The sequence below is a fragment of the Macaca nemestrina genome, chromosome 9 (assembly GCF_043159975.1).
Source record: "Macaca nemestrina isolate mMacNem1 chromosome 9, mMacNem.hap1, whole genome shotgun sequence".
In the NCBI taxonomy this organism is placed as follows: Eukaryota; Metazoa; Chordata; class Mammalia; order Primates; family Cercopithecidae; genus Macaca; species Macaca nemestrina.
The window spans coordinates 19,499,358-19,515,827 of NC_092133.1; the positions used below are offsets into that span (position 1 = coordinate 19,499,358).

Genomic DNA, 16,470 nt, shown 5'->3' on the forward strand with positions numbered 1-16,470 from the left:
GGCTAATTTTTGTATTTTTAGTAGAGATGGGGTTTCACGAGACTGGTCTCAAACTCCTGACCTTGTGATCTGCCGCCTCCGCCTCCCAAAGTGCTGGAATTACAGGTGTGAGCCACTGCACCCAGCCATAAATTTTTAACATTACAAAACACCAGTAAGACTGAGCATCTATTCCTACTTGGTTTCATCCTGTGTCAACCACTGGGAATATTTGAATCACAAGTAGGCAGGCCCTATGGCATAATACTCTGATTCCCAACCTCACGCTTTAGATTTGATACCCAGGTAAACAAATGTGACAGATTATTGCTGCAAAGGCCCTGAAACCACATGGGTTAACCTCACCCAGTTTTAAAATAAGTAATTTCCCCTATATACAATCTACTACTTTTACATGCTACTAGTGATAAAAACAGTAATCATTCTGGAATCCACAGTATTTAAATGTTGATTCAGCTAACACAAAAGGTTAACTAGAAGGGTCTCAACATTTCTTTACGTTAGAGAGTACCTGACTTTCTTAGAATTGGGAATCACTGATGTACTAAAAAAGTAGTGAACTGAAAGTGACTCATTTCTATAGTGCTACAGGCAAAAATGAGGGCTCATATTTCTAGATCTCTTTGTTCTGTACTTCACGCTTTGAACCCACTAAGACCTGAAGCTCCCTAAGGGTAGACCCTCTCTTTTCTTTGGAATCCTACCGGTCCTCCCTGATGTTGCTGGGAGCTTCCTAAGATACAGTGGGGGTAAGTCATTTCTTTTCCCTCTAGGACACCACAGGCTAGAGTTCTTTTAACATTAAAAGTGGGCCGGGCGCGGTGGCTCAAGCCTGTAATCCCAGCACTTTGGGAGGCCGAGACCGGCGGATCACGAGGTCAGGAGATCGAGACCATCCTGGCTAACACGGTGAAACCCCGTCTCTACTAAAAAATACAAAAAACTAGCCGGGCGAGGTGGCAGGCGCCTGTAGTCCCAGCTACTCGGGAGGCTGAGGCAGGAGAATGGCATAAACCCGGGAGGTGGGGCTTGCGGTGAGCTGAGATCCGGCCACTGTACTCCAGCCTGGGCGACACAGCGAGACTCCGTCTCAAAAAAAAAAAAAAAAAAAAAAAAAAACCACATTAAAAGTGCACGCAGAGATACTCAGCTGTCATTTTTTTCCTTCTTTAATGTTTGCTTTCATTTTCCTGGCAATCCTATGTATTCTGCAAGAACCATTCCAGTCAAAGAAAACACTCCGGTTTTGGCTGGACGCCGTAGCTCGCGCCTGTAATCCCAGCACTTTAAAGGCTGAAGTGGGTGAATCACCTGAGCTGAGGAGTTTGAGACCAGCCTGGCCAACATGGTGAAACGCTGTCTCTACTAAAAATACAAAAAGTAGCAGGGCATGGTGGCTGGTACCTGTAATCCCAGCTACTCGGGAGGCTGAGGCTGGAGAATCGCTTGAACCCAGGAGGCGGAGGTTGCAGTGAGCCGGGATTGCGCCATTGCACTCCAACCTGGGCAACAAGAGTGAAACTCCGTCTCAAAAACAACAACAGTACCAGCAGCAGCAACAAAAAACACCCCGGCTTTGAAGAGACAAAACGCAATGGTTCAGTAAAGCATGAGCTCTGAAGTTAGCCAGATAAGTCTCGTCTTCCTCATTTAGCCACACTATCTTGGGCAAATCACTTCATCTTTCTAGGATTCAGCGACTGTAAAATGCGGAGTGCAGTAGTTAACTTCCTCATAAATCCTAATCACGAGGATTAAATGAGAGACGAAGTAAATCACTTGGCTAGTACTTCAAGGGCTCGAAGGGCAGCTATTATTTCTGCTTTACTTTTATACCACTCCTACAAGCACAAAATTTCTTCCATTCCTGTGGAACCAGCTTGCAGGTTTAAGATGAAAATAATTTGAGGACTAAAGTATTTTTATTTCGTTATTCCTACAGATAAACAAGGGAGACGTGGGAAGCTGGAATAACTTACCAAACCCCTCAGGGCCAACACCTTACACAGTTTAGATGAAAACGCAGGTCAGCCTCCACGGCCTTGGATTTTAGCACACAGCACCGTGCTGCTTCACTAACGGAGCTGGAAGCATCAGTTCCCTTAGTTCAGAGGCCCAGCAGGGCTAACGTTATTTATAGCAAGGACCCTAGGGCCCAGAAAAGCTATTGGCACACAGCAGGCACTCCTTAAACAAACCAGCGCCAGCTGACCCACATCTAAGTGAATGCCCTAGCGCATCTTCCTTGAAACGAAGGCAGTGAATCCACATGCAAGTTTCTCTTAGAGAGAAGGTGAACGTTTGCATTTGAAGGAGTGATGCCCGGAAGTGCTATTTCCAAACTCATAGAGAATCCTCCCACACCAAACCCTCCAACTTTAGACCTGCCCTTCGCAGCCAAGGTTCCAAGTCTCCTCTCTCCACTTCCAGGCCCCTTGTACCCGCTCAACGCCCAACCTCAACGTCCAGCGCCCAACGTCTGGCCCTCAACGACCGAAGTCCCCTCCCTTCCCCTTCATGCAGGCTCTCTCCCTCCCCTATACGCCTGGGAATCCTGACCTGGAAAGGGGCAAGAGGACCGCGGACCCGAACCTGTCTCTGCGGCCTGGCGGTGGTGGCGACTGCCTATGCTGGGAGCCCCGCCGCCTGGGATGCGCCCGGCACTCTCCTCGCCTCCAATCCCGACTGCGCCTTCCTGGCCCCGGCGCACGCCTGCGCACTCCGCGTCCACGTGCAACTCAATGTGCCCACGTGCTCCCTCCGCCTTCCCCGGAAGCGGCTTGTGCTCTAGTTGCAGGCTCAAAAAGTTCCTTTGCAGAAACTTTATTTTCTTCTAGCTTCTTCTAAAAAGATGTCTCTGGCAACGTCTTCGGCAAATTTTGGGCGCAAAGATGCAGACTTTGTCCCCTTGAAGGTCACTTGGGTCGCCGTACCCACTTAAAAGTCTTCCAAGGTTTTCCAAATCAACTGCCTCTGCCTGGTCTTAGAAGTTAAACACACACGTGCTACTTTTTTTCTTTTCTTCCCGACTGAGGGCATGCGTTTATACCTGTTGGTGTTACTTAAATACAAGGTGTTTTTTTGTTTTTTTTTTTTTTTTTGCTATGGAACTTTCCTAACAATTTCATAGGAAGGGAACCCTTGTGTACCTGTCATCTAGTTTCTACCTTATCAATTCATGGTTAATCTTGTCTACATCTGCACCCCAAGCACTCTTCCGGCAATGTTTTGAAGCAAATCCGAGATTTGTAAATGTGAGACAAAGTAGCAAACGTCCGCTTCTGGCCCCCAGCATAGTCCTCCCTCACTGTGAAAAAGCTTTGTTCATTGTGTTTGTCAGCATGATTTCAGACCGCCTGACTTAGTAACTTCTCAGCCCTCCAGAAGAATCCCTTGAAGAGTGCGTAAGCAGAATGGAACTCAGGTTCCCACCTCTCAGAATCACTGCATTTTTAGAAAAGATACATTCAGAGATCTAGCCTTTGCCTTTTTCTGTACATAACGGATAGGATTAATGATGATGCCTAGACTTACTCTCGCACCCAAACTTTGAAGAGATTTTTATCTTATATAGCTTCTGGGCACTTTTAATGTAACCCCTGGGCATAACCTCTACCACCTAATATTTAAAGTGTGCTGACACACTGCTTTGGAGTAGTTTAACAGAAATTTTCTGGGATCTCCCTGGTTGCAGTCCTCCGTAAGACTCTGAATAAAACTAACTTCAATTATTTAAAAGCCTGATTTTTTTTTTCTTTAGTTGATATACATTTTTAATACATTTTATTTTTTTAGAGCAGTTTCAGATTTACAGAATAGTGAAATTAAAATGCTGGCTGGGCATGGTGGCTCACGCCTGTAATCCCAGCACTTTGGGAGGCCGAGGCGGGCAGATCACTTGAGGTCAGGAGTTCGAGACCAGCCTGGCCAACATGGTGAAACCCCGTCTCTACTAAAAAAAAAAAAAATTTTTTTTTTAAATTAGCCAGGTGTCATGGCGGGTGCCTGTAATCCCAGCTATTTGGGAGACTAAGGCAGGAGAATCGCCTGAACCTGGGAGGCGGAGGTTTCAGCAAGCAGAGATCATGCCACTGCACTCCAGCCTGGGCAGCAGAGCGAGACTCTATCTCAAAAAAAAAAAAAAAAAGAAAGAAAGAAAAAGAAAGGAAAGTGCTGGACAAAGTTCTGACAGAAGTCACATCATTTCCCCTATTATTAGCATGGTCTATTAGCATGATACATTTGTTACAATTAAGGAATCAACATTGATACATTATTAATTAAAGTCCACCATTTTGATTTCCTTAGTTTTTACCTACTGTCTCTTTTCTGATGCAAGATCTCATCAGGATATCATATTTCATTTAGTTTTCATAGACCCTTAGGCTCTTCTTGGCCATGCGACTTCCTTAGACTTTTTGTTTTGATGACCCTGACGTCAAGCTTCCAGGAGTACTGTCAGGCGTTTTGTAGGATGCCCTACTTTTGGAATTTATCTGATGTTTTTCTGCTGGTAGAGAAAGGAGTTATGGGTTATTGGAAGGAAGATCACAGGGGTAAAAATGCCATTTTTATTGCATCATATCAAGCGTACATCCTATGAATATGATTATGACAATTGATGTAGGACTTAGTCATCTGACTGTGGTAGTGTTTGTTAGGTCTTTCTACTATATTCTTTTTTTCCCCTACCCTTTTCATACTATACACTTTGGAAGGAAGCTATTATTTGAAGCCCACATTTAAGGAGTAGGGAGTTATGTTGTCCCTCTTTGAGGGTGCAGTATCTACAGAAATTATTTGAAATTCTTCTGCACGGGAGATTTGTCTCTTCTCCATTTACTAATTTAATAATGGACTCATGGATATTTATTTTATACTTTTATAATCCAATACTACTGTATTTCCTTGCTCAGATTTTTCCAGCTTTGGCCACAGGGAGCTCTTTCGGTTGGTTTGTGTTCTTTCACATGCTATCATCAGGTGGTATTTTATTTGTTAAGCACTTTATTACTTTCTGGGATATTGTATCCTTTTCATCCAAAAATATTGTAAGTGGGTGTCTTTGAGATTACCACTTTTAAGTAACATCACCAAAACTTATCCCAACTTTAAAAAACAGTAATTTCTCTTGCTTTCCTTTCCTTTCTCCTTTTTCTCCTTTCCTGTCCTTTCCTTTCTCTCTGACAGGGTCTTGCTCCCAGACTATAGTGGCACAGTCATAGCTCACTGCAGACTTGAACTGCTGGACTCAAGCTATCACCCTGCCTCAGTAGTTGGGATTACAGGTGTGAGCCATAGTGCCTGGTCATAATTTCTTAATATCATAAAATTAATACTAAACATTTCCAGATACCTCAAATGTTATTTTTTAATTTTCTTTTTAGAGATCGGATCCCACTGTGTTGCCCAAGCTGGTCTCAAACTCCTGAGCTCAAGCAGCCCACCTTGGCCTCCCAAAGTGCTAGGATTAGAGGTGTGAGCCACCACACCCAGCCATTCAAGTGTTAAATTGTTGATATGTTCAAATCAGGATCAAAACATCCTGTATTTGCACTCAGTGATTTATTTTTAAAAGGGGTTTCTCTTTCAATCCTGTACTTCTCTTGCAATTTATTTATTACAGTAACTGCAGAGGTTTTTTTTTGTTTTGTTTTTTTCTTTTCCCCCATTCAATTTTGTTGATTGCATCCCCCTGGCAGGAATACATCACAGGTGGTGGTGTGATTCTCTATTGCAGCATTTCAGAAAATACACAGTATGTAGTGGTTTCACTTTGGAGGATATTAAGATTGATTTAGTAGGTTCAAGTGGTGTCAGCCCCATCCATCCATTACAATGCGAAGCTTCCTATCATTTTTTCATCTAATGGTTCTAGATTCACAGATGATCATTACCTAGATCCATAAGTTCGTCAGGGTTTGCAAAATGGTGATCATCTATCTTTCTTTCTGCAATTAGTACATGGAGTTCTATAGAGAAGAACTTCCCCACATTGACTATCTCATTGACATTCAGTTTGCAGCAGGAAAGGTAGGATGAATGCTTGATTCTTTACCTTTATCAGTTCTCAGATTGTAATGACTCGTTGGCATCTTTCCAAGAGGGTCAATGACATTAAAAAAAATAAATGCACTCACTGATTTTTTACATAATGTGTAACCCATTGCTGTTATCATTTTTGAATACTAAATTTGTCCTGTTTGAGAAGTTGCAGCATCTTTGAACTGCCTTCTGAGTCTTTTGGGCACAGTTCATGTTATCTTTGCTTTCTTCCTTGCTTTCTGCTACAACCAACATGTCCTAGGCTATCTTGCATATTTCTTGCCCCTACTGAGAATCAGCACTTAACCTCCAAGAGGAGCCAAAGTAACTTTTTCTGGGAAATGCTATTTAGAGATCATAATCTGGAGAACAGGAGTGTGCAATGGGTTGGTCACTGTTCTAGGAGTTTTCAGTGGACACACCTTTTTTTCATGAAAAAAATGTACCATGAGTTAATTCTCATTTTTGTAAATTCAAATATAGGATTGCAGAATTTTAATGTAATGTCTTTGGTTTATATTTGTGTATCTTTTATAGTGAAAAACTTGGTTCACAAAGATACTTTATACTAATTATAAATTCATGAATATTCAGAAGTAGCAATACCAATGTTATTACTGACGAGTACTGAAAACAGCTTAAGATTTCTTCAGTTTTTTCCCCTTGGATTAATGTCTCCCTAGGAAGGTTTGGTCGATTTGTTTTAAAGTCAAATCATTCATTTTCTGTGACAAGACACTTTAACTGCAAAATGTGCTTCATTCAATGTAGTACCTTCATTTAAGGAGTGAGGTGCCATTACACCTCCGTGTGTGTGTTTTGCCAACAGTATCGAAGAAATTTAACAGAGCAGTAGTAAGTTTTGCTTTACAAACTCTTACATTGCAGAATCGTCTGAATTAGCTATTTTCATTCATGTGATGTGTGTAAGTCCTAAACCAAAGAACACTGTTTCTCCGGACTGAGGAGGTTTGCAAAACCTCCAGAGACTGAACTGCTGACCTTCCTTCTCTGGCTCCGGGGAGGCAACTGTACCCAATACACTTTTTGTTGCCATGCTGCGTGCCAGGTTACCCAGCCGCGAGAGGACACTTCCTACCATCAGTGCGCTCAGTCCGGAGCCAGAGACGAAGGCACCAGCAGTTTATTATTAAACAATGGTAGCAGCGCCACGCTGAAGACACGAACGCGCTCTTGTGGAACTCCCCGAGGTCTCCCCCAGGGCTGAATCGTCGACCTGGCAGGTAGCCTGCTCCAGCCGATTCCGCCCACGTAAGGTGCAAGGTTTACACACCAGAGCCGGGAAGCCACCAATTTCAAATTCTCTTTAATTGCTTTATGTCCCTGACTCATGCAGGCCAAAGGGTGAGGAGGAGTAATAGCCAACAAGAGCGTCCTGCGGAAAGAAACAACCTGCGTGGCTCGGGAGGAGCGTAAGAGGAAGGACAATACCAAGGGGCAGGAGAGTCGGCTTTCCAGGTCGCGGGGGCGTGGGTGCCCAGCCCGGTTGAGTGCGGGGCGGGGCCTCCCGGGCGGCGAGGTGGGAGGTGAGCCCCGCCGGCCCCGCCTACTGCAGACAGGTTACCCAGGACCTCAAGGTGTGCCGCGTCACCCCGCCCGCGCTGCGTTGATTGGTTCCTCCAGGGAGCCCCCGCCCCCTCAGCTGTAACCGGGCCGGCTTCAGCGTCGCCGCCATCTTTGTTGATGTGTCAGCTCCGCAGGGGCTTGGGGAAACCGCGGCTGAGGGAGTGAGGCGTCGGCTGTTTCTCACCGCGGTCTTTTCCTCCCACTCTTGACTGGTCGGACCCCGTTATGGAAAAGTTGGCCCCTGAGCCACAGCTCCAGCAGCCTCGTTAGGGTGTGGCCTGAGGCTTGGAGAAGTGGGGTGAGTGTCTGAGGGGCGCTCGGGGCAGACCGGGGAGTCGCGGTCGCGGTGCGGTGGGGCTGCCAGCCTTCCGCTCCTTCCTCAGGTCCCAGGGCGGGGGCGAGGGCGAGGGCTAGGTCGAACCGGCTGCCCGCCGGGCTCCTTCGAGGGCATGGAGGAAGGGGAGGGCTGGGGAACGAGTTTCAAGCCCCTTCCTCTCCCTGCCTTCCTCCTTCGGTTCCGGGACCTTGGAGGTGGCGAAGAGGGGTCAGCGGGGGTTGTGGGGGCTATGCCTCGAGAGCGTCTGAATTCGAGCCCTTTGCCTGGGCTGCGTGTGAACTGCAGCCAAGCCCCACCTGCTCGAGAATCTTTCCTAGACTCAGTCGCCGATTTCGCTTTTCGTCTGGAGTTGACCATATGTGGGTGTTCTATGTTTACTGTTGTGATGACTTGTTACCCTCTTCCAAACACTTCCATTACTGTGATTCTAAGTTCCTTAGAAATGATTCTTTGGAGTGTGGATACTGTTCTTTATGTGGTCTTTCAAGGACATCAAGGCATTTCATAAACCTTGATTGGTAAGGACGGGGTTTCAAATTTATGTCTCCATCAGTAGTGAAAAATGGTAAAAACAAAACGGAAACCCTTCCCCGAGTCCCTAAAGTAGCAATCTTGGGAAACAGTGCAGGTGTGATTATTGCTTAGCTGTTAACAGTTTAACAACTTCAGCTAATATTCCCGTCTTGATTTTGTTTAGAGGAAAAAGTCCTGGATTTGGAGTCAGAACATCTGGATTAGAATCCTACTTCTTTCACTTGATAATCTTGTTACCTATGGGAATCAGAAGAGAGAATATAGTAAAAATACGCAGTACAGTCCCAGGTACTTGGCCGTTTTCTCTGCATGTGTGTCATGTTCCTTTGATGCCCAGCTTTTTGTTTCTTTCAAAACGATAGGCCGGGTGTTGTCTTCTAATGTGTGCAGTAAATTAGAGTTTCAGGAGGTGGGGTGGTAGTCATTCAGAAGAAATAAATCTGCTATTATCTAGGTATGCTAAATAGGTAGGTGTGGCTTTCTCAGCGACTAACTACACCTTAATATTTACCTAAGTGTTAATCTCGTGGGAAGGATTCAGGTTCTAGAGAGATTGATAGTGAAACTAAACTATCTCTATGTGTAATGTGCACTGTTCCCTGTGTAACTTCAATTATTTTTCCAACATTACACAAAAAAAAAACAGTAGTGATTGGCCAGGTTCATTTTTCTGTTTTATTTTTGGTCTTTTCATGTTATTTTTAATTCAGTGAAGATATTAGATCACGAATCTTTCAGTATTAAGAATTAAAACTTCTTTTTACAGCATAATAGGCAAACGTATAATTACTGAAGATTCTCCCTGGAAATGCATAGATTGTGTTTATTTTTTTAAAGGCCCTGTTAAATTCAGAATAACTGCATATAAACTTAAGGTTTCTTTAAACAGTGGAGATTGCATAGTGTGTCATTGGCTTTTGAGTCCTCTTTATTGCTAACGGAAAGGGTTGACTGGTGTGTATCACAGTGACCACTCTGACCTTTTAGTTCTTTCACCCATAAATTAAAGAGTTGTTCTTTAATGCTATGCGGTGACAGCATAGCTGATGATGATTGCTTAGTATGTTCAGTTTAGAAACATCTATTTGCAGCTTTATGCTGACATCACGGAGTGAAGATAAAAGCGTTGCAGTATACTGACTCTAGGGAAGAGACAGTAGGTTGAAGCACAAAGCAGCTTTATTTGGAGATTTAGAAAATAATCTTTCCCTTTGAAGAAGGACTAGTAATCTGCACTAGTTTCTCAAATTCATGCAACAGTTTCATGTTAAAGTAAGAATCCTTACTCTGAAATTTTTTTTTTATTTTAGTAAAACTTAGGTTTTTCTTTTACCTCTACCTTAAAATAACTAAAGCTGGTTCTTCAGTTTCTCATAAACATATCATAGAGTTTACAGTATTGCAAATGTTATACTTAGTATTCATTTTAGGGGCAGCAGTGAGAGCATAGATAATTTAATCTATTGTTTCAAACTGCTTTGAACTTTCTTAGCTACTGAGATTTTAAAAATGTATTTGGGCTAAAAAGTGAAAAAAAAAAAGGGCAAATACTGAGATGAAGGGATAGTAGACACAAAGTGGAAATCAGCCCCAGCATAGTTTTGATTGGATTGTGAGTTTATTAACATTTGTCTATCATTAAGACACATGAACTAATAGTTGTAGGATTATGTAGACTATGTAATGTGTACCACACTTAACTACAGTTAAGTAGACTATCAGTTCATGTTTTTAATAAACTAGAGCACACCAAATTAACCAACCCTGGCCAAAGGTGGTTTCAAAATGTAAACATTAACCCAAACTTTTTAATATAATGCAGGCTTTTAACTTGAAAAAAAAATTTTTTAAAGATGTTAGCCTTCGTTTTGTTTAGTTTTTTGAGACAAGATCTCAATCTGTCACCCAGGCTGGGGTATAGTGGTATGGTCATAATTCACTGTAGCCTTGACCTGGGCTCAAGCAATCCTCTTGCCTTAGCCTCCTGAGTATCTAGGACAACAGGCACAGGCCACCATGCTAATCTTTTTAATTAAAAAATATATATTATTATTTTTTATAGACCAGGTCTTGCTGTGTTTCCCAGGCTGGTCTCTTAATTCTTGGCCTCATTTCATCCTCCCATCTCGGCCTCCCAAAGTGCTGGGATTACGGGTGTGAGCCACCTGTAAAGGAAGGCTTGAGAGCCTTCCTTTTTGAAAAAGGAACAGATTTTTTTTTTTACCTTTATTCGTTTTCAGATTTGGAAGAAAATTAGCTGATAATACTTTTCGTGTTTTCTTCGACTCATTGAAGTGCAAGTGCAGTCTTCAAATTAGATTTCTATATTAGTAGGCAATTATTTCTGATAACTTTCTGCTTTAGTATTTTAAAGTATTTATAGGAGATATGTAAAATTACTGAGCTGATATGACATATATGGCGTAACTTGACAATGTGAACCATGATGTAGCCACCGACCCTCTTTCATGGAATTTTGATGGACCATAATTTCTCTTTGTGCTGTTACCCTATCACAGGATTTGGTACTATTTGGGAGTTGGTGGAGTTTGGGGGTCTTCCCCCTTCTATTGCTCCATTCTGTTCTTTAGAGAACATCTTTTTGTGTGTGTCTGTGTGTGATATAATGCATATATCATAAAGTTCTTGCCTTGCGCCTTGGGTGTAAAGCTAAACATACCCCCACAGGGATAAATAACCGTGGTCTCATAAAACAAACTTTTCAAACTGGTGAACTAAAGGAAACTTTCTTATTCTAGTGCTATGTTTCACTTAAAGGAAATTCAGTATATTACAGTTAAATTTGTGCCAACCATGGTGGCTCACATCTGTAATCCCAGCACTTTTGGGGGGTTAAGGTGAAAAGATTGCTTGATGCCAGTAGTTTGAGATCACCCTGGGCAACATAGCAAGACTCCATCTCTACAAAACATTTTTAAAAATTAGCTGGGTTTGGCGGCATGTACCTGTAGTCCCAGCTTCTTAGGAGCCTGAGGTGGGAGGATCAGTTGAGCTCAGGAATTTGAGGCTGCAGTGACCTCTGACTGCACTCCAACCTGGGTGACAGAGCAAGACTCTATCTCTAATAATAAAATAAAAAATTAAATTTTACCCAAAAGCTTAATAGGATGTGACTACTTTAAAAATCATTTCTTCCTTTTTTGTGGAGCTTACGGTGTTTTTTCAAATAGCCCCCTCGGTTTTTATCTTTTAAAAGCAGAATTTTATCTGCATAAATTCACCTTGTATGAAACTTAAGTGTCAGATATTTTCATCACGTGAAACAACATTTTCATGTTTCTTACACAAGTTCTTTTCCATCCTATTATTCTGTTTTTAAAAAGCTAAATTAAAAATATTAACTGGGTAAGGTGGCATGCACCTGTAGTCTTATCTACTTGGGAGGCTTAAGTGGGATGATTGCTTGAGCCCAGAAGTTTGAAGCTGCAGTGAGCTATGATTGAGCCACTGCATTCCAGCCTGAGTGACAAAATAAGACCCTATTTCTAAACATAAATAAATAAGTAAATAGCTAGCTAGCTTTATCCAGAAAGTTTGTCTTTTAAAGTTAATTATTTATCAAAAATCAGTTATTTGGGGGTTGTGAGCAGGTTACATTGAACTGTGTGGATGCTTTTTTGATTTGATTTTAGTTCTGACATTAATTGCAATATCAAAATCTTGATAGAACTAGTCAGAAAGATGTTATTCTTTTGTTTATGCTGCTTTCAAGGTGTTTTTGGAGAATACATTAAAGCTCTTTTGATGTTGGTGCTTTTCCTACAAAGGACAGTAAGCCATTATATTGAAGAACAGGAGTGGTCTCAAGGTCTGTTTGCTTAATGGATATTACTTGAGAAGTATACAGCTGGTATTATTTAAGAATGGTATGGGCTGGGCGCAGTGGCTCATGCCTGTACTCCCAGCACTTTGGGAGGCTGAGGCCGGCGGATCGCTTGAGGTCAAGAGTTCAAGAGAGCCTGGCCAACATGGTGAAACCTCTTACTAAAAATACAGAAATTAACTGGGTGTGGTGGCACACCCCGGTAATCTCAGCTACTCCGGAGGCTGAGCGGGAGAATCGCTGGAACCCAGGAGGCGGAGGTTGCAGTGAGCCAAGATGGCACCACTGCCCTCCAGCCTGGGTGACAGAGTGAGACTCCATCTCAAAAAAAAGAATGGTACTGCAGTTTATAATTTAAAAATTTATAGTCTGTGAATGAAGCCAGATTTCTCTTAATAGACTTAAAACACTTACACATTTCTTTCTTAGCTTCTGATGGAGCCCTGGCAAACCTTAAAGTTAAAATACTGTAACATTAAATACTGTAGAATTCATAATACTTTAGTGTTTATTGGCAGTAAAATACGAGAATAAAATGAGGATTTCTGTTTTATTCACTGCCATGTTCCCAACACTTAGAATAGTGCCTGCACATATTAATAGATGCTCAATATGTATTTGGTAAAAATGAACATCTAGTTTGGAAATGTGTTTCTTAGTACCTTCGTATGAGACTAGTTGTTTTATAACCTGTTACTGAGTGTCTGTGAGTTTGTAATCACCTCACAGGTTCTTGCCTACTGCACAGATAGAGGCAGTTTACTGAGATAGCAGTATTGCAATAGAGAAGGTTTAATAAATGCAGAGCGCCAGCCAAGTAGTAGTAAGAAGTTAATTACTCAAATCAATCTCCCTGAAAATTAGGAGACTAGAGTTTTTTAAGGATAATTTGGTGGGCAGGGGGCTAGGGAATGGGGAATGCTAATTGGTTGGGTCGGGGATGACTCATAGGGGGTTGAAGCTGTCTTCTTGTGCCAAGTTACAAGACCAGTTGAGCCAGTTTAGTGGTCCAGGTGGCAGGCACCAGCTGGTGCATCAAAATGCAGGGTCTGAAAAATACCTCGAACACCAATCTTAGATTTTACAAACAATAGTGATGTTATATATATAGGGGCAATATTTGCAGTTTATCAAATAAACCTAAATTTTTTGTTGTTTATACTGCTAATTAGAAAAACAGGAAATGGAACCAAAAGACAGTGTTTTCATTTATATGGTTCTTGTGTGAAAATAATTTTGTAGAAATGTGAGTTCTTTCATTAAAAAATAAGTTCCAAAGTGGGTAATGGTTGACTTTAAGGCAAGTAAAAGTTGTTTCTTGACCAGTTGCCTACAGCTGATGAGCTCCAGTAAGAGCGAAACCAGTTCTCACCACTGAAATGTTTTCGAAGTGTGAATTGGTCCTGTAGTACTGTGTCAGAAACAGAAACAACTCTAGGGGAGAAAAGGTACTTGAATTAAAAGAAATTTTGTGACTGTACTGTATTAAATACAGTTTCTCCTAATGAGTAAGAGTTGCTAAAAGGTATTGTAATCTATAATTGTAATTACTATATATATATATTTTTTTATATATATATATATGAGTGTAAATTTGCTTTGTACAAGCACTTCTTTTTTTTAGAGACCTAGTCTCACTCTTGTTCAAGCTGGAGTGCAGTGGTGCCATCATAGCTCATTGCAGCCTTGAACTCCTGGACTCAAGTGATCCTCCCACCTCAGCTTTCTCAGTAGCTGGGAATACAGGTACATGCCACCATGCCCAGCTAACTTTAACAAATTTTTTTTTTGTAGAGATGAGGTCTTGTTATGTTGCCCAGGCTGGTCTCAAACTCCTGATCTCAATCAGTCCTTCCACATCAGCCTTCTAAGGTGTTGGGATTACACACTGCAACCTGGATGTACCAGCACTTCTTAAAATAATCTTACAAATGAATGTCTTGTTTTACATCCTTCCCCTTTAGTCTACTACCTGCCATTCTATCCTTAGTAGCCTCGATGACGGCTCCCCTTTTACCCCATGCCCCTCTCCCCTCAAAAAACTTGAATAGCAACCAAATTGGCCTTCATCAGTATTGTCAACTGGAGGCCTACATGAGGACTCAGCCAACTGTTTTTCTTCTGGTTAATTGTGGACATAATCAAGTTCATCGCTTTTCCCCCCCATCTGCTGCCATTCTTGTGCAGCTATTTATGGTGATGGCTTTGTTGCATATATACACATAGACCATTGTTAACCCCCTCCTTTTCCTTTGGCTGCCAAACAGTATTCATTTGAGCATCATCAGAAGGTGTGCAAGCGGCCAGGTGCAGTGGCCCACGCCTGTAATCCCAGCACTTTGGAAGGCCGAGGTGGGCGGATAACGAGGTCCAGAGACACCATCCTGGCCTACATGGTGAAAACCCCCTATCTTACTAAAAATACAAAAATTAGCTGGGCATGGCGGCTTGTGCCTGTAATCTCAGCTATTTGGGAGGCTGAGGCAGGAGAATGACTTGAACCAGGGAGTCGGAGGTTGCAGTGAGCCGAGATCGTGCCACTGCACTCAGCCTGGCAACAGAATGAGACTCTGTCTTTACAAAAATTAAAATTAAAAAAAAAAACAACAGCTTGCAAGCTAAGTAGTTATCACATGCCAATTTACATGATTTTCTAAAGGTCATGAGCATATTGCTGAGAGAAGTTACAGAAAGTACTTGCCTTTTGAGGTTAATCTGAGTCTTCCTTAATTTACAGGAGAAGGATATATAAAACAGATTCTAAGCTTGGGTAACCAAATAAACAGCTTTTTAAGTCTAGATGAATATCCAGCAGGTTGACACATTTTTGTTTTTCTGTACTGTCTTGCACATTGTCATCTTACAACCTGTTTTCCATCCACTGAATGCTGTTTGCTCCCTAGATCACTGTGTAAACCCGGTTGACCCCACCTTCATTTTTATAACCACTGAAGAGCATTTGCAAAAATGCATGTAAATGTAGTAGAGAACATGTTTGTTAGATATATTATTACTATTATATTGCATGAGACTTTAGAGTTTGATTCAGTTCAGAGTGAGGTTCCATCTTCATGCAAGTACAAAGATCATTAAAAGGCTAAAGCTGCCTCGTCAAAAAGGTCACAAGAAAGGCTCTATGTGCTTGATGAGTATAAATGCAGTGTTTTTTAATTTACCCTGAGAGACTATTTTTGTACTTGTGATGAGAGAAAATTTGGAGGAAGATGTGACGTTAGAATTGGTCCTTTAAACATAGGCTTTAGATAGACCTAAGGGAAGAACATTCTAGTTGAGAACAAAGCCATTGAAATGTTAATATGCAAATTGGGGGAATCTTTGAGTTAGATTGGTTGGGCTAGTGAAGTATAGTGAAGTACCAGGATTTCAGGAATGTGTTGAGAGATAAGAATGGAAAAGTAGTACAACTGGTTTACTGAGGAATCTTAAATCTGGGGTATAAACATGAAATGGTTTTATTTTTTCCTTACTAGGTCTCCAGTCATACAGTGTAAAACACTCCTAACCTCTGTACTTTCTTCTGAAGTGCAGTCCTTTTAAGAATCTCTTAGTCTGATGTAACTATTACACCACTTTTGGCTACTACAAAAAACTTATTCCAGAAATTAAGACAGGTTCTAGCCATTAAAATAAAAGAAATGAAGTCACAAACTCATTGTTTTCTCTGAAGAAAAGTTGAAGCTGTTCCCAGCTGCTTGGCATGAGGAGGTGTAATTTGACTCAAAGACGTGCTCCTTCTCATTATTTTTTTATTGTTTTTGAGACAAAGTGTCTCACTCTGTTGCCCAGGCTGGAGTGCAATGGCACGATCTCGGCCCACTGCACCCTCCACCTCCTGGGTTCAAGCAATTCTTCTGCCTCAGCCTTGTGAGTAGCTGGGATTACAGGCACCCACTGTCATGCCTTGCTAATTGTTTTTTGGTTTTTTGAGACAGAGTCTTGCTCTGTCTCCCAGGCTGGAGTGCAGTGGCGCAATCTTGGCTCACCGCAACCTCTGCCTTTCGGGTTCAAGCAGTTCTCTGTCTCAGCCCTGTGAGTAGCTGGGATTACAGGCGGCTGCCACCACACCCAGCTAATTTTTGTATTTTTAGTAGAGACGGGGGAG

At 42.0% G+C, this 16,470-nt stretch overlaps 2 protein-coding genes across 6 annotated transcripts in view; one reads left to right on the forward strand and one right to left on the reverse strand.

Annotated features, from left to right (window-relative positions):
* LOC105467056 (tudor domain containing 1) overlaps positions 1–2,694 on the reverse strand; it is a 53,443-nt gene extending 50,749 nt beyond the window's left edge. For both annotated transcript variants that reach the window (XM_071069091.1, XM_011716379.3), the window contains exon 1: positions 2,560–2,694. The gene's annotated coding sequence lies outside the window, so the exon portion shown is untranslated. The remainder of the gene's footprint in view (positions 1–2,559) is intronic.
* A 4,660-nt stretch (positions 2,695–7,354) lies between these two features.
* Positions 7,355–16,470, forward strand: part of LOC105467042 (coiled-coil domain containing 186) — a 53,315-nt gene continuing 44,199 nt past the window's right edge. The window contains exons 1-2 of one of the 4 annotated variants that reach the window (XM_011716347.3): positions 7,531–7,930; positions 8,667–8,791. The gene's annotated coding sequence lies outside the window, so the exon portion shown is untranslated. The other 3 variants (XM_011716351.3, XM_011716338.3, XM_011716367.3) reach the window with 3 other exon arrangements.